General features: G+C 45.9%; 1 protein-coding gene across 13 annotated transcripts in view; it reads right to left on the bottom strand.

Moving 5' to 3' along the window:
- LOC118796142 (adhesion G protein-coupled receptor L2-like) overlaps positions 1-19,012 on the bottom strand; it is a 101,715-nt gene extending 82,703 nt beyond the window's left edge. For all 13 annotated transcript variants that reach the window (XM_036554979.1, XM_036554981.1, XM_036554987.1 and 10 more), the window contains exon 1: positions 18,345-19,012. The gene's annotated coding sequence lies outside the window, so the exon portion shown is untranslated. The remainder of the gene's footprint in view (positions 1-18,344) is intronic.
- Positions 19,013-24,962: the final 5,950 nt, after the last annotated feature.

The following is a 24,962-nucleotide window of genomic DNA, read 5'->3' as shown; positions in this document are numbered from 1 at the left end:
AAACTCTGACACAGATCTGTCTGTGCTAAAGGTCACTGCTGCACAGACCTGCTGCGTGCTACAGGTCTGTCAGACACTAAACAGAGACTGAGAGAGAGAGAGAGAGAGAGAGAAAGAGAGAGAGAAAGAGAGAGAGAGAGAGAGAGAGAGAGAGAGAGGGAGAGAGAGAGAGAGGGAGGGAGGGGGGGAGAGAGGGGGAGACAGAGAGAGAGAGAGAGATAGAGAAAGAAAGAGAGAGAGATAGAGAAAGAAAGAGAGAGACAGAAAGAGAGGAAATGACTTAGACAGCTCACCACAGCCGAAACGGAGTGAATCACAGCTACTGCCCGGGTTGCTGTGCACCCTTTTGCTCTCTAAAGAGCAGCCACTTCCCTGCTTTCTGTCTTCGTGGGGGGGACACACACTCAGTCCTGCTCCTCTGACTGGCTGTGCTGATGTGGGGCTCTAAATGATTTTACAACGCGCAGAATTTCTGAGGGAGTGCAGTTCTCTGACTGTCTCCTGCCACAGAGCACAAATCTAACAGTATATCTGCCAATCGGCTCCATCCTTCAGGACAGAGAAGCAGTTTCTGGCAAAGCAAAGCAACTTTGGCATAATAAACTGACTCTGAACAGGCATGCGTTGGGAAGCCTTTCAGAGCCGAGAGGAGAGCAGGAAGAGAGGACAGGGAGCTCGTCAGGGATGCCTGCCCCTATTTAACAGCAGAGCAGAACCCTCAGCTACAGACATCTGTGGTGGAACAAACACTCTCCCAACACAGGCAGCTCGTCAAGCGCAGACTGCCAGAGACCTGCTGCGAGCACAGACCGGTGTCCGTCTGTCTCTACGGCAACACGCACCTGCATGCGAAGTCACTCTACCTTCGGACATCCAAACGGATGCCAGCATAGCGTCCCCCTCTCAGACACACAGATGCGCGCGCAGACGCGCACACACACACACACACACACAGCGAGCTCAGATCCATCACTCTGAGCCCATGGACTCTCTCTCAGTTCAGTTTATTCTGCCCTCTGGCCTCCTCAGATCCTCCAAACCACAGAGGTCTGGAGGTCAGACGCTGCGGGTTCACGTTTGGGCCTGCCTAAGTTCAGTCAAGGCTATAGAAGAAACCCACAGCCCCCCCGGCCCCCTGCACCCCCCGTGCTCCCACAACCCCGAGCACCCTTTCACATGCCCTGCAGACAAAGGCAGAACACCCCCCTTCCAAACCCCACCCTGCCCTGCCTCTGAAATAAACGGGTGCACTTCCTGGTGCAGGCAGGGGGCTGTTCTGGGAATGGGTGAAATTCCCTGATAGCGCTGCAGATAGCGGAGCTGAGGCCTGCATTTCCCTCCCTGCTGAGCCTGTTAACATGCTGACGGCTCAGATACCGCCAGCAAAGACGGAGGCGTTCTGCTCACAGCCTCATTAAGCCCTGGGAGGTCTCCCCTCTCCACCGGAGACGTCTCCCCCTAATCTGCCGCAGAAAGCACTGATGGCCATCTCTAAACGCTTTCCTTCAGCAGATTGGCGCTGGATTTGAGCAGATTAGCACTAAGCTGCTTTCAGCCTGACAGACGCATCATACATCATAACTGTATATCAGCCCTTCCACTTCCTGCATGACAACCACGCAAAAATATGCAGCCGAAACATTACATTTCACAATCAGAAAATGATCTTGCGTAACAAGGTTACATGTCTGATATCAGAAATATCAATCTGAATTGTCTGGACAACTCCATTTTGTTTCATGAAAATATATACCACTTTAGCACCAAATTTCCATCCAAACTGCAAAGAAAATGTAATAAAATGATGGCAGATACTGCGGTCAGTGCAGAAGCTGAAAGAGGAGCCAGACGTCCTCCTGGCCTCAGGGACCGCAGTGATTGGCTGATCTGAATGGTGCACACAATGCCCCAACTGCCAGCATTTCAACAGCTCCATTCACATTAAACGAGGGTCAGATTCTTCCACTTTCACAGCCTGGGTGAGTCCACAGACCCGATTCAAATGCAATGGCAGTGAACTGGTAAGAGTTACAGCTGCCAAAATGATGGCATTTTTCTGGAAGCTAACAGAAGGCATGTTAGGTTATATGTTTTGATTATATGTTACATGACTTTCACAACCCAGCTGCATTAGTTAAGTCTGATGATATTTCTCTCAATAATACAATCTGTTTCACTCCACTGTACCTTCAGCCGGCTGAACACTGCCTCTTCAGAATATAACTCTGCTTCTTTCCTTTTGACTTGCTATTTTTGAAAGGGAAAATAAAAAAGGCTCAATTCACCACAGTCGTACTGCTGGAAGCTGCGGCGATCTCATGGCTTTCTGAGAAACAGCACAGTGAAACCGATATTACAATCACACAGACACAGCCTGCTTTCGCTGACACCCACACTGGCGCGGGTGCACACACACACATGTTCCAGTCCCCTGAACGATGAGGACCCAGCGGGGTTAATCATATGCACACTTAATACAGCGACTCGGGGCCTTTACCAGGACACGGCAGGCCTGGCAAACAGGTTCACCATCAAACCTGAGCCCCCCCCCCCCCCAAAAAAACAGTGCAATTTATTCCCCATTGAAAAATGAACAAAAACAATAATTTTCAAAGGGAGCAGTTACGATGTGTGGAGAGAAAAACAGTGTGAGTGTTCCCCAGCACAGAGCAGAGGGCCAGAGAGAGAGAGAGAGAGAGCTGAATAAATGCAATCCTTTAAACAAAGCCTGTAGCTGTCCCTCTCAAGCTGCTCAAACAGCCACCCAAGAATGGAGGAAGTGTCTGCCTTGTATAGGAGGAGGGCAGCCTGAATGGGAGGGGCCACAGAGAGGTTCCCTGTGAGGAAGGGGGCGGGGGCTCAGCCCGGGAGATTGACAGCCCTGGAGAGTTGCTTGACCTCTGAGCCCCCCCTCCTCCATGCCCCCCAGCATTGAGTGAGCCCAAAGAAAGCCTCGGAATGTGCATTTTCAAACCTCATCCCAGGGATGGAGAAAAGGCTGGAATTTTACTGAGAGAAAAGCAACAAAAACGACTCAGAAAACTACTTCGCAGCAGGAGAGGCAATGTAACTGAAACAGCGATACAGTACATTCACTTCCATCAAGTTTTTAGACATTTAAATGTTTTAAAAAAAACAGTGCAATGTCCAGACATACGAGCTTAAAAAGGGGTACTGTAAAATCCAGACATTAGTATTCAGAAAGAAATACTGCAAAATTCAGGCCCTTAAAAAGGAATCCTTTAAAAAAAGAATCCTTTAAAATGCATGCATAAAAAGAAAGTTGGCAGACTGCAGTGGGGAGCGGGGGGCCGCTGACGACACAGGAACAGAGGGAAAGGGGATATCAGCTCCGCAGAGACAGCGATACCCCACAACACTCATATCACAGCACACAGAGGAGGCAGGCATACAGAGCAGCAAGCTCTCCAACACAGCGCCCGCACCCCGACACAGCACTGAGAGCACATCAGAACCCACACCACACCTGTGAGAATCAGAACTCTTATGCATGACTGAATGAACACATAAATGCATGAATGGATGGATGAATGCATGGGTTAGAGGATGGATGGATGGATGTATGAACGGATGGATGGACGGATGGCTGCATGTAAAGCCCTCCACAGTGTGGGTGACTGTGAGGCCAGAGAGGGGGTGTACTCTGTGTGTGTGTGTGTGTGTGTGTGTGTGTGTGTGTGTGTGTGGAACAGTGATGCAGAAAACCCTTCTGACAGTCAGAGTCGACTGAGAGGAGACACTTCAATCAGGCTGAGACATCCCAAAGTCAAACATTACACACGTTGCGGCGATTAACAGAGCATAGCCATACAGCAGTCATCTGGGTAAACAGCAAAAAAACTTCCGCTGACCTCATTCTGAACAACTTCGGAATCTGCGAACTGTTTGATATTAAGAGGCTGTAAGCCGTGACTCAGACTGCAGCCACTGGGGCTTTAACTGGTGGAACATTTCAGCTCAGTCAAAAGGGTAAGAAGTCAGTAACAGATGGCATCACACATTCATACAGTCTCATTTCAAAACGATCTGACATTTCTGGTATATGAAAAACATTTTTAAATCATTTCTATATGCAGGCAGTAGGCCCATATGCTTTTTGCCATCTCAGGCTAATTATCACAATTATTTATAACTGCCGTCTTTTTTACCTGACTGGATGATTTCAGCATTCGCTTCCTGCGTAATGACGGCTCCGCAGGAAGGCAGCAGCGGAAATCCTGCAGAAAACGTCTCTCTATATGGATTTTAACAAGGCAGATTTGTGAAGGTTACAAACTTTTAATATGGGTTTAATATATTCTGAGCAATAATCCTGATGTTTTAGTGGAAGAGAAGTGGATTATTGCTAATGAAATGTGAAAATGTCATTTACATTTAGCGATAACGCAGTGCTGCTCCTCGCAGGTCGCCGGCGATAAGAGCTGTGAAGCCCGGGCTCAATCCTGCCTCTCCGCTCCGAAATGAGGAGACTGACATTAATACACCCTCAGAAACGCACAGCGGACGCCCCTACACAAACACCTCAGAGACAGCACCTGCCAATCAACTGCCTGCCAATCAACAGCTTTAAAAACAAACGCCTTGATACAGAATGTGAAGAAGCCAATATTAAAATGCACTCAGCATGGTGTTTCATTAGAAAAACATTTTTAAGTGTTTATATTTTGTGATTATTCATTTCCATGACAAGTTAACTGAAATATGCCTGTACAAATGAAAGGTTCCTTAAGTCTGGGCCCATTCTTTACACATGAGAATCCAACCACAGTCACTCCGGAGTTAATCTGCTGTGTTTTATCACATCTTCCTCATGTTCAACATTCATGTTTTATTCAAAGCCAAACACAGGAATCAAATCTTCCTGCAGACTATGACTGCGTTTTAATTTCTCAACGTGTTAGAACTGAGCATCCTTCGGATCCAGCACATCAAAGGACATCATGTCTCCGTTTGCTCGCTTTAAGCTGCACACACACTCTGCTCAAACACACCGGACACATAAAAGCCACACAGCGCTTGCGGATGCACCACACCAAGCCTAAATTACCCAGAACGCATCAGCGATTACCCGCAAAAGGGCTGGTGGGCCTGCTGAGTTTTCTGATGTTTATTTGGCGATTTGAGGCGGGAAACGGCCAGCTCCAGTCGCCGGACACATGGAGCGCCAGAACGCAGTCAGAACGGCGGCCGGGCCCAGCCTGCACCCTGCTCACACCCGCGAGGGACCGGGCGTGTCCCTCCGCATCACATGACCTCGGCTGGAGAGTGAGAGACACCCTAACGCCGTCAGGAGCAGCACCCTGCACTCACACCTTACACCGCGTCTCACGCGATCGCATCATTTCACAGCCGATTGAAGACATTTGTTTCTGCAAAGCGTTGGTGTTCATCGACTCTGCCGACAGCGTAAGCAGCGCTGCGTTTCTCTGGGTAAAGGCAGAGAGTGTGGGAATGTGTCTGATATGAGGATAAGGCCGGCAGCTCTGTGAGGAGATGCCAGCTCTGGGCCTCCACTGAGGACTGAACCATCAATTATTCACTGTCATCAGGAGGGCTTTTTCTACGGGATGATGAATTTTTAAGATGGCGGCTTGCAACACAAACCAAAGAGGTACTGAATCGCGCCGCATGCAACAGAAAGTTTACCCACAAAGGCAGAGTGAGCTAAAGAGGCCGGGCCAGCGTGGGGGGAGAGGCTCCGTGGCGCACGGACAGATGGGCCGCTGAGCAGCACTGTGTAAAATAGCACTTTTCATATCCACTGTCCGGTTGCCAGTGGCAACTGACCTGTTTGACCCGCTTAAGACAAACAGCAGAGCTGTTTCACATTGTTTGAAAGGTCATTTGTTTTTACCTTAAGCTGAATATCAAAGGCAGAAATGGGAGACTAACCAGCTCATGAAGAATCTTCTTCTTAGAGGAGCAGACGCCCCTCTGTGCCTCCCTCTTGGCGTCTCTTGCCACCTTCCAAACCCACGAAGAGCATCAGCCCCCCCCCGGCCCTGAGGGTGTCAGCTTCACCCCCCCGGGCCCCTGCTTAACGAAGCTCTGGAGGACATGCGGGTAGGACACTCTCTCCAGCAGTCACATCGCTCCCGATCACAGACAGGAAGAGCTGATTCTGCTGATACCTGCTGTCTCTGCAGTGTCTGCAGGGGTTCAGTCTGTCTGGTTTGTGATGAAATGGCAGCAGCCTGTTGGCAGGGAGCTGGTTTTTCAGCCTCAACCCCTACATTACAGACAGCAGAACAGAGACGCACCAGCGAGAGCAGAGTGAACCGGTATGTCCCGTTTCTTTGAATGGCTAAATAGAGACTTCTGTCTGTTTCAGTAATTAGTGCAAACTTTTCTGAGCCAAGTTCAATTAGATCCTGTTTCAGCACAAAGCCCAAGACACAGAGCTCAGACACGCACTCCTCTCTGTCCTGCTGAATTCAGGCCCCCCCCCACCGCCCCCCTCGGCTCCAGGTTCCACAGCTGATGGACGGTTCAGTGTGCTGCGGAAAGCGGCTGCAGGGCTGCTGACGGTCGCAGGTGCTGCAACGCGCAGCTGCAGGTGTGTGGAACCGTAATCTTGCAGCGGCTGCATCTTCCTGGCAGTAATGCATGACTGTGCTGCAGAATCGGAGCCTTTCAGTGGCACAGCAAACGCATGCAAACAAAGCCCAGAACTCCCATCAGCCCCTGCTTCACCCCTCAGCCACTCAGCACCCCTGCGCATTTCAGACTCCTGTGTGATAACTCCAAAAACAATTCACAATTAGCGCCGCATCTCTGTAAGACAGGGCCATGCTTTGACTGTCAGGGGACTGTCTGACAATTTGTCCCCGAATATTTATCTCACGGCCACACAACTCCTTTACTGAGTGTCAGAGGAATTTAAATCCCAGAGACAGCCTCTGGCTGACCGATCCTGCACTCCACAGACCCACAGCTTCAGCTCCTTTCAAAGCTCTCAGATACTGGGAGCTGACATTAAGCACAGGTTTACATTACCCCAGGAAACACGGCGCTGAGACTTCAGTTTGCCATGTTTCAGTGCAGTTCAGCTAAGCAGTAACACAGTGAGAACATGCAGATGAATCCATGATACTGTCATTCTGCATAAACGAGACTCTCTGTGTTTCCGTGTAAATAAAAACCCAGCAGTGCTTTTATTTGTTCACCCACAGGCAGAAATAATCAATTATTCACTGAAGCATGTTTGATACTTAAGACACGCAGATATGAAAGCAAAAGTATGACTTTTCTAATTAAGCCCAGTCCCTCTCTCCACACATTATTCCACCAAGAGTTAGTCTTCACTGCACAAGACTAGTAACCATGTTTACTAGTACAGTGTCAGTATAAATAGTGCATATGGCTATATTAATAATAACCGGTATTATTACTGATCATAATAATAATAATAATAATAAGTGATGCTTGCCCGCCCATTGTTGTTGTTATTGTGACGGCTGATTGTTTCTGTCACTTGAAGAATGGCTCTGAACTGCAGGTTTATGAGAGACTGCAGAAATCTGGCAGACAGGCAGAGAGTTATGCCAATACTACACCCCAGTGACATGATACTCGGTCAGCTGAAAATCCACTTTCCAAATACTCATTAAAGTCAGTACCACATCACTGAGGACTCAAACTTGCTGGGTTATTCTGCTCCATTTGAGGAACAGTTTCACCTCAGAGGTGAAAAGGATGCCGTACTTAATTTAAAACTGCTGTGGAATTTTTTAAAAAACATAACGTATACTCACCATTGTTTAGTGTCATCATTTAACTTACTTACCTTGTAAATGATTTCATTATTGTTACTTATCATATAATAAGCATTTTCGCATATTAGCATAATTAGTGCTTTATATTTTATGGGCAATGCATTTGCCAGCCTAATGAATTACTTTCTGCACAAATATATTTGCGAGTATTATTAAGCATAGCTGTAATGGTCAGAATATTAGTGTGATTGCTAATTTTGGCCTCTCATTTTTCCCTTGGAAACTGAATTTTATGAACATGCGATTACGTATGCATTTTTCAGGCCCAGACTGCTACCATAGGGGAAAGCAATGAGGCTCCGCTGGTGACTGTGAACATGCATTCATTATTAATATATTTAGCAGCTGCTCTTAGCCGCACACATTCACCAGCTTCCGATGTCAGTCTTTTTGTTAAGTATAGCATGTCCATATTACCGCAGCTGTATCACTACCCGCCCATCCCTCTGAACCGGAGTTTTATTCCTCCAAGTCTGCGCAAATCAAAGCCTTTAAACCTGCGCTCTGACGAGTGGACATATTTCTCAAAAAAAAACTATTATGTTACAGTTCTACCTTATAAGCTGAGCAGTTTATGACAACTATGATTAAAACGCTGGCGAAGCCATCCAGCGCGGTTCCCTCCCGCTCTGCCACAGGAGTGCGGACGCTGCAGACGGTGGGTAATCGGTGTATCCGAACACGACACACAGCAGGGTGGCTCTGATGCACGGCGCTGTCTGCAGCACGCTACCCGTGTGTGCAAATGCTGCCATTTACCCCGCTGCTTTCACACTGCACTACACCCTGACTTCCACCTCCTTCACGAGCCGGTCTGAAAATGGGAAATTCCTGTGTCTGAAATTGCCGCATTCACACCTCGCAGCGTATTCACACGCGCTGAATAGCGGCAGATAACTGGGTCTGGGGTGAATGTGCTTTCCGTGCTCTTGCAGGGCTGGGTCGCTTCAGGGGGATTTCTGTCTCTCTCTCTGGGAGCTCAGAACAGGGCCTCCACAGTGTGTGCTGGAGGAAAAAGGGCCAAAAAAATATTTAAAATACATTCAAGCCACAAGAAAGCAACTGCTGAAGCTGTTTTTGCTAACAAAGGCTGCTCAGCTGTCCATGGACCAGCTGGAGTGGCGTTACGAGTGTGGCAGCACCTGAGCGCTGACCTGAGATCAGCTGGAGAGGTCGACTCGGCGCTGGAACCGTCTCTCTGTTTTACTCCCTTTATTACTGCAGAACAGAGTGAGCGATCGCCCCACACAGCTGCAGAGAGAGGGCTGAACACAGCGAAAGCAGCTCCTCTCCGTCTGTCCTGGAACTCCCAATGTTCTCACTGGGTGCGTTGCTGTCCTGGCAGCTTCTGAGCACTGTGAATGGGTGATAAACACAGCCGCAGCGCGGACTCATCCCGCACGGTTAGGAATAAACGCCGAGTGAACACAGCCGCAGCACAGACTCATCCCGCACGGTTAGGAATAAACGCCGAGTGAACACAGCCGCAGCGCGGACTCATCCCGCACGGTTAGGAATAAACACCGAGTGAACACAGCCGCAGCGCGGACTCATCCCGCACGGTTAGGAATAAACGTCGAGTGAACACAGACACAGCGTGGCACAGACTCATCCCGCACTGTAAGGAATAAACGCCGAGTGAACACAGACACAGCGCGGACTCATCCCGCACGGTTAGGAATAAACGTCGAGTGAAACCGGCAGAAAACAGAAGCCAGGAGCAGCAGACAGACAGACGGACAGACAGACAGACAGAGACGGACAGCCGCAGCTGCCGGGCCTCAGCACAGATTGGAGGGATGCCTTCATCTCATGCTTCCCAGAATCAGCCGGTCACATGACCAGAATCCACCGGTCACATTACCAGCCCCCTCAGTCTCTTCCCCCTTTCCTTACAGAAGCCGAGGCCTCGGTCTCAACACATCGGTCAACCCCCCCCCCCCCCCCCCACACACATGCCCCACGCCCCCACGACACACTGCAAAATCAATGCAAAGACCTTGAAATTAGACTTGTGACCTGAAGGTTGCAGTTTCAAATCCCATATGAGGCACAGCTGTTGTCCCCTTGAGCAGGGTTCCTGACCTGACCTGCTGCAGCAAATATCGCTCTGTTAGTAAATGCGTGTTTGGTGAGAATGAACCGTTTCGCATCGCTCACAATCACACACTGTAGCTCAGGTCTGCTCTGCCATGTGGACACTGGCGGCTGTCCCTAACGCAGCGAAAATGGTGCTTTTCATGCTTATATGAAAGACTGTGTGATAAGACAATTTAATTTCTTGTAATAATAACTTCTTGGAATTTTGAAGTCTCTTTTTTTTTTTTTTTTACAATAATAGACCTCTAACCCGAATAGGGAGCGCTCTCCTGGACTCCAAAAAACAAACACTGTGAGCTAGGCTCTGGCAGTAGAAGTCTGCAGCACACTGAATCGGTAAATATGAACTGGTATGAAAACACACAGAACAGAGAAGCCAACCTTTCAGAGACTGCCCAATACTCTCAGAATCCTCACCACTGGGAGTTTGCATTTTAGCAACGCTTTATTACTATTCCTTTTCATGGCCTGAAATGAAATTTCTTACTAAAATTTTATTGACAACTTTAACTTCTCATTTTTGTGTCCACCACAGAGTGTCGGTACAGAGGGACACAGTTTCCGACTTGTGGAAACTACGTTTCATAGACATTTGCTTCAGACCCCATCAGTTACATCAGACTGCAGCCCCAGTAAAACTACACTGTCCCAGCTGCCTTCTACACAGCTAGACACATGCTAATTCCTCTCCTGCAATAGGTCCAGCATCTCCTGGGACATGGAGTTCTTTTATAGGACAAACAGTCTGGGTAAATAAATCTATTTCTTACCAAACAGGGACTTTGCTGCGATAAGCATAACGCATTTCAGTTTTCTGTGAGCATGTTTAACACCATATCAAAAATCTCAGTAATGTAGTCCAAACAAAAACAAGTTTTGTAGCTGATGGCGGTTCATACAATCTGTTTGAAAAGCCTAACAAAACAGCACTAATCAGCTAACACTAACACAGCAATAACAAACTAAATTACAAGAAAAGAGGAGATTTCCTTTTGAAGAAAAAGGTTTTAAGTTTAAACAAAAAAGGCATAATTGGAACAAGCAGCCTTACTCACAGTGCATCTAAAATAATACACTGATTATCTTCCATGGTGAAAAGTCTCTCTTCAGCATCCGCAGCAACAGATCACAGCAAAGAGACACGCACACAGGGCCACAGCACACTGAACACTGAACTGCGAATGAGATCGGCACTGTTTATCTGCCCCACCTTGCCAGTAATTATTTGCAAGCGCTGTGTCTGTTAGCTTCAGGCCAGTACAGAATCAATGCTGTTCTGCTGCACAGCGTCCAGCCTGACCCTGCAGAGGCAGCCACTCTGTGGACATCATCACAAACAGCCCTCCGGGTTACTCTGCCCTCAAAATAATTGTTGTGTAAATAATAATTTTGCGCGGACATTAAGCCATTACAGATGTGTAAAAGAGCTGTTGCAATGACTGATAACGGCAGTTGTATTCTGGAGTGTGATGCAGTGTCCGAGTGACGCCTGAATGCCAAATCAGAAGAGTGTTGCGTAAAAGAAAAGGTGAACAGGAGACCTAATACACTAATATAAATGTGCCGAAACCTCTTTTGTGAGTTAAACTGAATGGTTAAAAATCACAGTGTGCGCAAGAGCAGAAAGCTGTGAAGAGTCAGGCACAAGCAGGACACATTCACAGCCTCTAGGGCGGCGCTATAAACAGTCCCAAGCCACAAATTAGCCAGGGAGAGAGCAGCCCTCGGTGAGCCACATCTCCTCACAGACCCTGTATTAACACATCACACTACAGCAAAATCAGCTAAAGGAGGCTAGCCCATCAAAATGACGAGATCTGAGCAGGAGAAAAGAACTCTGAGTAAGGTTTAACGGCGCTGTTCTTCAATCTGTTCTGCGTGGATAACATACCGATAGCTCAAAAATAAGCTCTAAAAGGCAACTATAAAAAATGGATTTTATTTAATATTTGGTATTTGCAAAATGAAATTTCTTAGATGAAATGAAGGGCCAAGAACACATCAGTAGACAGATATGAAAGGTTCATGGGAGCCATTCTGTTAGTCACAGCCCAGGCACAGGAACAGACAGAAACTGACCTGAGAATGTGGCAGCTGCTTTGCACACCCAGAGCGGGTGAAGGTGAGGGACAGTGACCTGATCCCAGATCAGCCTGTCCCCTCACCACATCTCAGAAAAACAGAGGCAAAGTGACTGTGGTGCAAAGTAGTTCTGCTAGGTGGCTCTTCTCCAAGGCTCTCCTCCCTCTACCTGAATTTGTTGGACTCTCTCGCCTCCCTGTCTTCCTCCTACTTTGCCCCCACCTCCTCTCTTACTCCTCTCACTCTATTCCTCCTTCCTCCCTCACTCCTCTCGTCTCTCTCTCCCTCACTCCTCTCGTCTCTCTCTCCCTCTCTCCCCTCGTCTGTCTCCCTCTCTCCCCTCGTCTGTCTCCCTCTCGCCCCTCGTCTGTCGCCTCCCTCCCTGCCTCTGTCTCCCTCCTCGTCTGTCTCTCTCCTCGTCTGTCTCCCTCTCGCCCCTCGTCTGTCTCTCTCGCCCCTCGTCTGTCTCTCTCGCCCCTCGTCTGTCTCTCTCTCTCTCTCTCTCCCCTCGTCTGTCTGTCTCTCTCTCTCCCCTTGTCTGTCTCTCTCTCTTCCCTCATCTGTCTCCCTCTCGCCCCTCTCGTGTCACCTCCCTCCCTGCCTGCCTCTGTCTCCCTCCTCGTCTCTGTCTCCCTCCCCAGCAGACAGGACTGCTATGCAGTAACAGTATTTATTTTGAGCCTTGCCTCCGAGGCGCACTTGTAACACACTGAAATTGAGTTTTTTTCCCCAAACACAGAGGAAGCTCCCGACTGGTGAGGCACGTCCCTTTGTCAAGACTGACGCAGAGAGACGTACGTGAGTGTGCGTGTGTGTGTGTGTGTGAGAGACAGACAGACAGGGACAGAGAGAGAGCCTGTGCATTTAAGGACATGATGTTTTGGCTATTTCTTTTCATTTAATTATTCAGTGTTTCTGAAGAAATATTCAAAAAACAGGAAATTAAAGAAAAAGCCAAACATATTGCCACACTGCTCAAATCTAAAAATCGTAGAAGAGTGTTAGAAGGGCAAGAAAAACTGCTTACATCTGGCAGGCTTGCACACCACCATTACAACTTAATTGTGGCCATTTTGTCATTTATTTCAAAGTTTAAATTACCAGGCATGGATTTCAAGAATGTTAGAGGATTGTGTTAACAGTTTAGTGGTAAACAATAAAAATAAACTAAAATATTTTCAAAACCTTTTGGTAAAATGTGGGGCATTCCTTCAGCCCTTTATATTAAGAAAAACTGGTCATGAGTACAGCTTTGATGGTCTAAAATACTGCAAAAAATCTTCAGTCTCTGTTGTAAACGTGCTGGACTGTGAGGGGGAGAATAATTAAAAGTCCTAACATTTCTGAGGCAGAACACAGTGAAAGCAGGGGCGTGTGTTTCCCACACACCTGCAAGGGGCTGCAGCCCCCTCTTAGGCCTGCTCATTTTTCACAGGTGAGCGCTGATCTCCTGCAAGATGCAGCTGAAGGGCCTTAAACTATCCATCACCCTGGATTACTGTCTGCAGTGATACGTGGCTGACAACTCTACACTGCTAACACACACACAAACACACACAGAAACGCACGCACGCACACACACACACACACACACACACACACACAGACATACACACACACAGACATACACACACACACACACACACACACACACAGAAAAGCATGCACACACACACACACACAGAAAAGCATGCACACACACACACACACACAGACACGCACACACACACACACACACAGACACGCACACACACACACAGAAAAGCATGCACACACACACACACAGACATACACACACACACACACACAGACACACACACACACACACAGACATACACACACACACACAGAAAAGCATGCACACACACACACACACACACACACACACAGACACACACTCTTAGATGCTGCCACTCATTTGGGGATGTCTCCTGTCTGCCCTAATATTCATGCCAGAAGGTCAAACACTCACCCAGATGTGCATTTTCCATCTTATTTTCTTTTTCCTTAAATAATTTCTCCTCATAGGTGTTTTTAAGGTTACACTAAAATGTATGGAAGATCTAGAACAAAACTCAACCGAAGTGTAAACGCAGTGATAAAGCTCTTCCCCAAACAGGCAGCTGCTTTCCCTGAAAGAGGAGCTTCACTCACACAGGAAGCTGGATGTGTGGTGTCAGAGACGGGGGCAGCAGAGACGGGCGTTTGCCTGGACGGCTGGCGGGGGAGGCCCAGGTGAGCGGTTTGCCTGTTTACTGCTTGTAAAAGAGCACTCGTAAACAGCACTGAAGGGCCACACAGCAGAGACCCCAGACCACCCTGCCCAGACCACCCCCACCCCGCCTCACAGCGCCCTGCCCAGACCACCCCCACCCCGCCTCACACCGTCCTGCCCAGCCACACCACCACCCCACACCACCCTGCCCAGACCAGCCACACCACCACCCCCACCCTGCCCAGACCAGCCACACCCCACCTCACACCACCCTGCCCAAACCAGCCATACCCCCACCCCCACCCCACACCGCCATGCCCAGACCAGCTTCACCGCCACCCCCAGCCCAACACACCCTGGAGACACAGCCTGAGAGACCAAAGACACAACTGAGGCAAACCCGCTCATCCTCAAAGGGACAAACACACCAGCACACACACACACACACACACACACACACACACACACACACACATACTCACAGGAACATACACACACACAGTATGCATGCTGTGTGTACTGTAACACACACACAAACATACATCTAGTATAAAATTTTTAGATTTTCACTCTGCCCAAATCAGCAGTCTTTGCTCCCCCCCCCCCATCAGTTTACACACAGCTCCTCAGCCAGAGACAGACAGCCAGCAAACCAAGTCGCTGCCGTGGAGACAGGCAGGTGAAGCTCTCTTTGATGTGCTGACATTTTCCTTTAGGTCCTCAGTGCCAATGTGCTTTCTCTCCAACTCCTTTCAGAGTGTGATAGCACCAATTACTCTGGTGTGTGCGTGCATGCATGTGTGTGTCTGAGTGTCAGTGTGTGAGCGTGTGTGTGTGTGTCTGAGTGTCAGTGTGTGAGCGTGTGTGTGTGTGTCTGAGTGTCAGTGTGTGAGCGTGTGTGTGTGTGTGTGTGTGTCTGAGTGTCAGTGTGTGTATGTGTGTTTTCCAGAAACACCACAAGCCTCCTCATCAGCACTAAAGGAAGCAGCTGTGAAATTCAGATTTCAGATTTTTCAAACTCAGACTCAGATTTTTCCCGTCTAAGTCCTCCCTCAACAGCAGACAAAAGACGTAAAGACTCACTACAACTGACAGCAGAATTGCTCACGCATTCGCGTCCTTAGTACTGTTTTTTTTCCGGTTTCACCGCGATTCGGCTGAAAATAAAGGAAAACCAGGCATACGCTATTTTCCCTATTATGTTTTTTTTATGGTCCGCTTGGTAGAATTAATTAATCTAATTTTATGAGACAACACATCTGAGCAAATTATAAGAAAGGCATCTGGATGAATACAAATGGCATAGCCAGATAAATAAATGAACGGAAATACATTTAAAAAGTGCTTGTTGATAGAATTGTGAATGTTGCGCGCTGTCGAGTGACCGGAGGTAAAACTGCTCACCATCTGCGCCTCGCCGCAGCATTGTCTCCGCAAACCGCGATAGCGCGGCAACTCCAACTGAAAGCAAAATCAGCTCCATCTTTCCTGCAGGTAAACAGCTGCAGTCCATAGAAATTAATGTCCTCATCACAATGTACATCCTCAAGCTTGAGACTTACTTCTAAAAAGTAATATGCCTCTTATCGTCTAAAGGGAGCAATCAAACGCAGCAGGTGTAAACTCCAACAGTGCTCTGAAGACCAGACCAACAGGAACAGCAGCAACGCAGCTGTGGCAACACACTAGCATTCTTTATCATGGAGAATTTAGTAAAAAGACACATTTCTGTGACCCAATCCACCGAAATTCGTTTGAAAAAAAAAGAAAAGAAAAGAAATTGTCTACAAAAAGACAACATACGTTAGACTTTAGAATTACGAGCACAAAATACAACAAATACTTACAGGCCGCACTTCTTCAAATGAAAATTTCTGACTATGTAGTTCACCCTCACCAGGCGCACGCACTGAAAATAAATCCATGCATTTACAAAGAAAAAATAAATAAGGGGACTTATTTCATCTCTTAATGAAAAAGAAGAGTAGTTCCAGCCGAGAAAATCGTCGGGCGCTAGCAAAGCGGCACGCCGTGCGTGTTTTCACACAGAAACGCAAACTATGCGTGGGGGCAGCTCGGTATGCGTGTTTTCACACAAAAAGAAAAATGCGTGGGGACACAGGCCACGCTTACGCCTCCCTGTTCCACTCCCTGAGTGTCCCACAGCCCAAACACATGGGGGACGGAGCTCAAGTTCTCTCCATTGAGCTGGGCCACTTTGATATGCTAATCTCTGCCTTCAGACAGTAGGAATTCACACTCGCATTAATTTAAACAGTTTGTGCGGAGTGATGTGAAATAGCACCTCTTTTTCAGAGGCGGAACAAAAGGAGAGAATCACACGGACGCCGGGAAACCAAACAACTCAGCGTTTGTTCCCCAGAATTCCGCACTGCACTCAGTGATCGCGCATTAGGAAAACACTCATGTCTGGCATGCACACACACGAAATAAAACCACCGGGAGGTTATCAAATGCTGCGCATCTTAAGCTGTAAGATGTACGAGTTCCAGCTTCCCCCCTAGGTGAACTTTGAAGGAATATCTTCATTTTATGCAAAAAAAAAAAAAAAAAAAAATTCTGCGTGTAACCTACGTTCACATAGCGACATACACATTTAATTTACACTAGATATGCAGAAACATATTTCCATTTTATGTATTTACATACAACAAATATAACTTCGCTAAAACCCGTGCCGTTACGCTAGTAATTTATAAATAGACTTTATCTGCAAATTATTTTAGATCTACTTGTATTGCATAAACGAGGAGTTATAATTTATATGAAGATGTAAACAAAACCCTAAATCGATCTACACTTTTCAAGTTTCTGCAGGTCTATTCGCCACATCCATTTGTATGTGGCGGAGCAGATGATCACGTAGGAAGAAATACTGGGGTAAACAAGCCTAAAAACAAACCCGGACAGAATGTCAGAGCACGTCTCACACCGAGCACAGCGCTGCCGCTGTCACGGAGCGATCGCGCATAAACTGCAGGTGAAGACCTACATCGGGGCTAAATTTATCTCCTGTAATGATCGACTCCGTGGATGGATCGAGCCCGTGTCCCCCGTGGCTCCCTCGCGAGCCTGCCATAATGACGGGCGCGGGGGCCTGTTCTCACGGTTTAACACGTGGTTGGCAGGAAGGCTTGGGTGTCTGTTAATAATACATGTGCAGTAAAATGATCTAATTTTACTGCCACCGACGAGCGGATCGCAAGAGGCTTCAGACTCAGCGTTCTTGTGTGTTTGTTTTTCTTTAGGAGTCAAATGAAAACGTTCATTTCGTGTGTATATCAACTGTTTTCCAAGCCGTAAAATATGGCCACGGAGTGTTTTCATATATATGTTTTAAATGAGGCCATTTTACTGAACAGAACCTGTGTTTCTTAGGCCTGGTCTACAAACAGATGAGCGCTTTGCTTTATAAACACACTCGCCTTCCAGAAACCCAGACGCAGTCGCTCACTTCCGACCACATTCTACCGTCCAGCATGTTATTCTGTTTAAAGAGCCGACAATTATTTCGCAGAACCAGTCCAGCTACTTCTTAAAAAGCATAAATTCCTGCTGAATGGTGCGGCACTGTTTCTGCTTGGTATGAAAGCTCTCCCAAATCATTATAATTGTTTCCATTCTGTGGAAACCTGAAAGGAACGAGACAGCAGCCCACCAAATCAATCTACATCTGCTTCCACAACCCCCCCCCCCCCCCCCCCCCCAAATTAACCAAGGGACCCACTGGATCATTTTTAATTACTCTCAACAGATCGGCTCTGTTCGTTTCAAAGTGTAACTCGATCTTGAAACTGTTTGTTTCTTCACATATCCTTTTTCATACTTTTCTAAGTTATGCGTCCAACAGGCGACTTGTGTACAGTCATAGTAATTGCAAGTGAAATATACGCATTTTGAGTACGGATCATGACTTTACCAGTTTAAATTTAGTGTTGTGTCCATGGAAGTGAAATCTGTGAAACCAGAATGGCTCAAAGGTTAGCTTATTTAATTTCTGTCAACATCAACTAGAGACTAAAGAACAGTTTGAAAACACGTCGTTAAAATAAAACAGATGAGCGAGTAGAGAGAGACACAGAGAGAAAGATGGGGCTGTAACAGTTACTCTTGATGAAATAGCTACCTACCGATGTGTAAAAACTGTCGAGGGATGTTTTAACGCTGGATGCGAGTTCAAACGGACAGCGAACAGAAGGATGAAGCAGGCAGGGCTGCAGCAGGACCTCTCCAGCGCTCAAAGGCACGGCAGACAGCACAAAGGCAGTCTCTGCGGCGGAGAGACATGCTCCACTTGTCCGGGACGGATCGAGCCTTATCAGGTAGCGGACCCTCCTCTGAGTCCGCACATTCCCACAGACTGCTCAACTTGCCCCATGGCAGAGCGCCACTCAGTCGAAAGGGATAAAGGTTCCCTCCGTTTTATTTTGAGTTCCTTCTCCTCCGTCCCCCTCTTCCACGGGATTCAAGATGCAAAGAAATCAAGAGTATCAGCCAGCGAGCGCAAGCGACGCAGGAGCTGGGAAGCGGTTCGCTTCTAACGAGAAGCGCGTCTCCACCGCTGGTCCTGGTTCAGTCTGTGTCCTCCATAAATTACAGTGCGGCCTTCAGCATGACTTCCCACTTTCAAGCTCTCTGCCTTCGGAGAAGATCTCATTCACGGCGCTGTGAGTGCGGCTCGGAACAGAGGCACCGGCTCCCGCTTCGCAGCGCCAGCGCAGTGACAGAGTGCAACCTGCCGTCTGCAGGAGCTGCTTCTGAATGAGCTGCGCGCAAAACCCGGCATGGATTTCACCGGCGCGCACGGACCCTTGGGTTCGCCCTCCCCATCTACGACGCGAGCAATCACACAAACGTTATCATGTACAGCAGCTCTAAATCTCCATTACCTGCGACACCCGGCTGTTCCAAGAGAAAATTGCACAACAGCGCAAAGTAGCTTATCTGCAAGTGTGTGACTAAGCGCCGTTCCTGAACTTCAGCTCAGCCTGCGGATCGTCCCCTAACGCGGACAGCCCAGCCAGGGCGTCCAATGAGCGAGCAGGCAGACTCAGGGTAACACCGCAAGAAAAGAGGGGAAACGTGGACCCCTTTTTCTCCAGCTGGACTCAATAAAACGGCGAGAGGAAAGGCGAGCCGCCGCTGAGGAGCTGTGGCAAACACCATCACACACTGCGGAATTTATCATCACTCGTTCCGGGCAGAAACGGTGATTTCTCCTCTGCATTCTAAAGCGTCCGGTGGGCTGTGGAAAAAATACCGAGAGCAGGAGTGAGCGTCTAAGTTTAAGTCCCCAAAAACCACATCCTTCATCAGTGGGGCGCGTTTCCAGCCTGCAGGACTGGAATTGCCAGCGTTTGCTTCATACATATTCAAAATAATAACTAAATAAAAGGAGGATTGTATTTACTGTTTATAATCATTTTCAGATGTTTGCACTCCACCTTTGCTTGTTAAACCAGCGTAAGGAACAGGCGGGAAAGGTCTTCATTACAGTGGATGCACGCATGGTGAGCGATTTTCTGATAAAAGGAAAAAGACAAAAATCACGATCGACTTCTGTTCTCTTCCGCCCAGTAAACAGCACAACAGAAGCACACAAAGCGGAAACATAAAAAGATTTAATTCCCTGGTCAAAACATGGCTCTTTGTCCCTGGGAACACTGTTGGGTCAGTAGGCCCTGTGCACGTGGCTTCAATAAAGAGCTGCTGCTACCACAGGGAAAACCTACATTGGAGTGGAATTCTCCAGGTGAAAGGAAGGGATGAGAGTGAAACACCAGTGTTTTCATAAGCATAATTTTACATAATAGAAGAGCTGTTTTTTCTGTACAATAAGGGAAAACAGATGTAATGAACGTAATCAAATGGCTGAAAGTCCGATTTGGAGAGATAATGTTTATGTATAAGTTCTACTGAAAGTACAAATACCTGTGATTTATTCCAACAGACCTGCGAGGGCTGAAACATTGTATGTTTTATTCATGCATGCTTTTATTCTCTCACACATGAATACATAAAACACCAGAAAGCATTTTAACTATATGAAAATGTGTAATGATGCTTGGTGGGGAAATATTGAGCATATTGGACGCTCTCCAGCACTGTTGTATAGTAAGCATACAGATGTTACACCCTCTCTACTCTGTGAAATGGGATATCATGCATCAGCTGGTGCTTTGTATCAAATGGTGGTTTTATTTGTTGGTTCTAAAAGAAGTCATTATGATATTTTAAGTTCAAAAATAAAATTGCCTATGAAATCTGACAGATATAAAGGAACAATATATTGATTTTATTATTCACAGGATAATTACAACACTGATACTGGAAAATTGCAGTATATGTCAGATGAGGGAGAAGATGGCATTTTAAAAACATCAACTGAGTAAGAACTGTATCAATACTAATTATGCCTTTTCCAATCGTCTGTGAAAATTGATCTGGAAAATAAACAGGAGGAATGCATTTCCTAGCGAAGACTAACAGCATCTGATTTCCTTCTCTGCTACAGAGTCATGTTCCCGGTTTAGAGTTTGGCCTGAAAAGAACTCTCCAGTAAAAGAATTTGCTTTTCCTCCAACTTTCCTCTGACTGCTTTTACTACCCTTTCATGAATTAAACTTGTTTTCAGTCTGCAACCCAAACACACCCTAGGAAGGGGCCCGCCTTGTTTTAGCGCACGTTTACAGAGCAAAAGAAAGGAAGCTGTGGCACAGAAAGACGCATTCAGTCTTTGTTGGTCTAGTTATAAAACCAACGTGTCAAAGTGTTCAAGAGAAAAGTAGAGCATGGACACCACAAATATTCACTTCTATGTGCAGGAGATATTCCAGTGTTTTCACAACAGTATACATGAGCATCCTTTATCAGTCAGCAGGCTCTGCTGTGAAGATTTTGTCCAGTTTGAATACAATTATTCTACACAAGGTGGTACTGGTCCAATATGACAGAAAATTAACTCAATTAAAGGAGAGAATGTCTGTGTCGCTGTTGATTACACAGACTCTGTGGTGAAATGAGCTGTGGTACAGGAAACAAACCCTCCTCTCAGACAAACAATGCTGTGACAGTAATGTGCTCTCATTAAGCCCCGGGTCTCCACACTCTCACTGAGCTCCTCACAGCACAGCCATTAAGGCCCGGGTCTCCACACTCTCACTGAGCTCCTCACAGCACAGCCATTAAGGCCCGGGTCTCCACACTCTCACTGAGCTCCTCACAGCACAGCCATTAAGCCCCGGGTCTCCACACTCTCACTGAGCTCCTCACAGCACAGCCATTAAGCCCCGGGTCTCCACACTCTCACTGAGCAGCACAGCCATTAAGCCCCGGGTCTCCACACTCTCACTGAGCAGCACAGCCCAGCTCACTGCACTGCTGAGGAGCTTCTGCAGAGACGCACACAGCTCACAGCAACGACAGCAGCAACAGCAACAACCTAACAAAATAATAATAATAATAATAATAACAATGAAGACAATGACAAAGATAATAAAACTAATAAATTATTATTATTATTTTATACATTTATGTCATTACAAGCTCAGAGATATGCACATAATCAGATAATAAAATCTAACAGCACATTTAAAATAAAAGTCACTAAACAAAAACACAAACAAAGATCAAATCAGAGGCTTCTCTGGAAAATGTTTGTCTATACAGAATCTGTACTTGTTAGTTGGCGAAATGCATTCAGGCAGCCCTGTTTTCCTGTTCTTTTCAAATTTATTTTAAAAAATTAAATAAACAAAAATAGCCAGTGGCCTTGTCCAGACTGCTGGTTGCGTGTCTGGGCCCCTGGCCATCCCCAGCAGTACCTAACGGGTCAAGCACATCTGTGGTCTGTGCGCTAACCTAATGCCAATAGTTACATTTTGCCACATTTCTCAGCTCTTCATTTTGGAAGCCAAGTGGTCACTTTCAGCCTTTTTTAATCAAAGTGACAAACTCATGGAAATGTTATTTTATCAGTTTCACAGTGACATGAATGGCACATCATCCCTGCAGTGGGACTCCATGGAGGAGCACAAGAGAGGAAGGAGCTTGTCCAGTCAGCGTGACTGAAGCTACCCCACGCAGGTATGATTCACAACAAAGCGAGACAGAGTGTATATTATAATATTTATAATATTCATAATTCAGATTGTGAATTTTCTTATGGTTGCTGATATATATATATAATATATATATATATATATATATATATATATATATATATATTATATACACTTATATATATAATAATATATATATATATATATAAGTGTGTTTATTGAAATTTATTCAAAGTGAATTTATTTTTCTGACACATAGCGGCATTTATTGGGGTCTAGTCAAATGCATCTGTGAATGGATTTCCATGGAATAGAATTTTGAAAGGGATTCAGTCCAGCTGCTTGGCTTGGAATTAATTTTATTGCTGCATTACGGACATTTTTTCATTAACTATCTTATCCATTTCCCTCTCCAACTTGTTTCAAATTTCTCACCATAATAATAATTAATAATAAATGGGAAGAATGTCTTAAATGAACCATTTCATCATTTAAAATGTTTGAAAATACTATGGTTTGGATATATTCAAATTTTCATCCCTTCAGCATAGCTGTATAGCTTCAGTATAACACTATACAAGCAAATACAGGTATTTCAGTCTCAGATCTGATGGGCATCAGGAAGAATTACTGAGTATTATCGTTTCCAAAAGAAACAAGAGTATTCTTTATACTAGAAACAGAATTACTGTGTTTCATTTGTGTAGCATAAAACTGTGGGACGGTTAGTGTGTAAACTTGAGTTACAGAAAGACAGAAAGGATAGGATGAGGCTGCCTGAACCAGACAGACTTCAGTAGTCTGGCATTTTTTTACATCCTGTCAGTTTGCATTACATCCTAATACAAACTGACAGTTTTAAATGGTTAAATGAGTTTTGTGATTCCTTGAAGAGGTAATTGGTTTTAAAATGCCCTCATCTGCGTTCTCATATCAACAAGGGACAAAACAAGATGGAAAAATATCCATTAAAACTTACACTTAAGACACTTAAAATTCCTCTCTTTCCTTGTGGCACTTGGAAGAGCACAGTACAGCTCCCTCCATGCGGTGTGCAGAAATACTGTACCCATTAAAACCAAATTATTTTATTTAAAAAAATATCCCTCCATATTCTTAATCATGAAATCCCCTGAAAAGGGAGTTCATTTTGAATGCAGAATACTGGGGGATGGACAGGATATTGTAAAAGAATACGTTTTTATCAGTTTAAGCAATGAAAACTGTATTTTTAAAGCAAAATCAGTTAGTGGATGAATTAAAAAAGTACCCTCAGGGGTGTGTGTTGTAATTTGCCTTAAAGCTTAAGAATATTTTAAAAATAGAGAAAATGCCAGATCTATCAATGAACATATCTCATGAAATAACGCCTCTGATATGCCTTTGACATGAGAAATACATGTTTGGGAGGGTCAGGGGAAGGTTGCCTCAGAGTTCGGCCTGATTTCACACTGCACTGCCCGCGAATAAAGCATTATTTACCCAAGCATTTCATGTCCAGCTTTTGAAATTTCTGTGAGATTATTGTTGCAATATCGTCAAAATCTTCGTCTCACGCATACTTTCCCAGGAAGCCTTGCTTTTAGCTGGTTCAGTGCGCATGAAGTCATTTAGCCAAACAGCCAGTCCATTACATCAGATCAGATCTGAGACACAGTTATACTCCTCCACACCAGGCTGGGACTTTCCACCGTCAGATACCTCAGTCAGATACCTCCAATCAGATAGCTTTAATCAGATACCTCCAATCAGATACCTCCACCACTTCGACTGTCAGATTCCACCAATCAGATAGCTTTAATCAGATACCTCCAATCAGATACCTCCACCACTTCGACTGTCAGATTCCACCAATCAGTTCTGCCCTTCAGCCCTACAGACTGACTGTAACACATCTACTGGAAGTGATACCCCTGTAACCTGCTCTGTCTCTCTTTGTAAGCTACACATCCCCGCAAATCTACTCTGTCTCTGTCTGCTTGTGTTTCCTAATATTTCTCTATATTTAGTGAAGATGAAAGATCATTCCTGTAATGTCAGATAATCAATGATAATCCTGACATAATTAACAGATCTTTCACAACCTTGTAATCTCTTGTAAAAAATGCAGAAAAAACGACAAACAGCAGTCTGAAAATACAGCGGCTTGCATTTGAAGACATCAGTGTTGTAAATGCAGCACCTCACCCTCTGTCTCCTCCATGTTATTAGTTGTTCATTTGACGGAGATGAGAGAGAAATTGTGTGAACCTTGCGTCCAAGGCAGGAGGCTTTTCTACATGCACTCTGATCTGTGTAAATGCTTTTGTGCTTTTTTAAACTTAAAGAAAAGCCTGGCGCTACAGTAAAAAAAAAAAAAAAAAAAACAACAACAACTAATAAACAAAAAATAGGCTCTTCTTTGTGGTTTGGATAAAAGACAGGTGCATTCAATGCTTTTATAAAAGTTTATCTCTGAACACAGCTAGTCATAAATATAGTCTTCAAGCTGTCACCTTCTAGCCATCCTGTGCGCAGCCAACAGGAATCCTTTGTCATTCAAGGTAACAGAACTGTCACTAAATTTAGCTGCAGAAGTTTAGATTCCTGCCATAGAGACATGCCACAGATACCCAATAAATCACTCAAACAGTCAGATATAGATGAGGACAAAGGGTTTGCGTGATTAAAACTCACTGACTGCAGCAG

Source organism: Megalops cyprinoides, chromosome 20 (assembly GCF_013368585.1).
Source record: "Megalops cyprinoides isolate fMegCyp1 chromosome 20, fMegCyp1.pri, whole genome shotgun sequence".
Taxonomy (NCBI): Eukaryota; Metazoa; Chordata; class Actinopteri; order Elopiformes; family Megalopidae; genus Megalops; species Megalops cyprinoides.
Note: the sequence above shows the minus strand (reverse complement) of the source record. Positions and strands in the feature narration are given on the sequence as shown.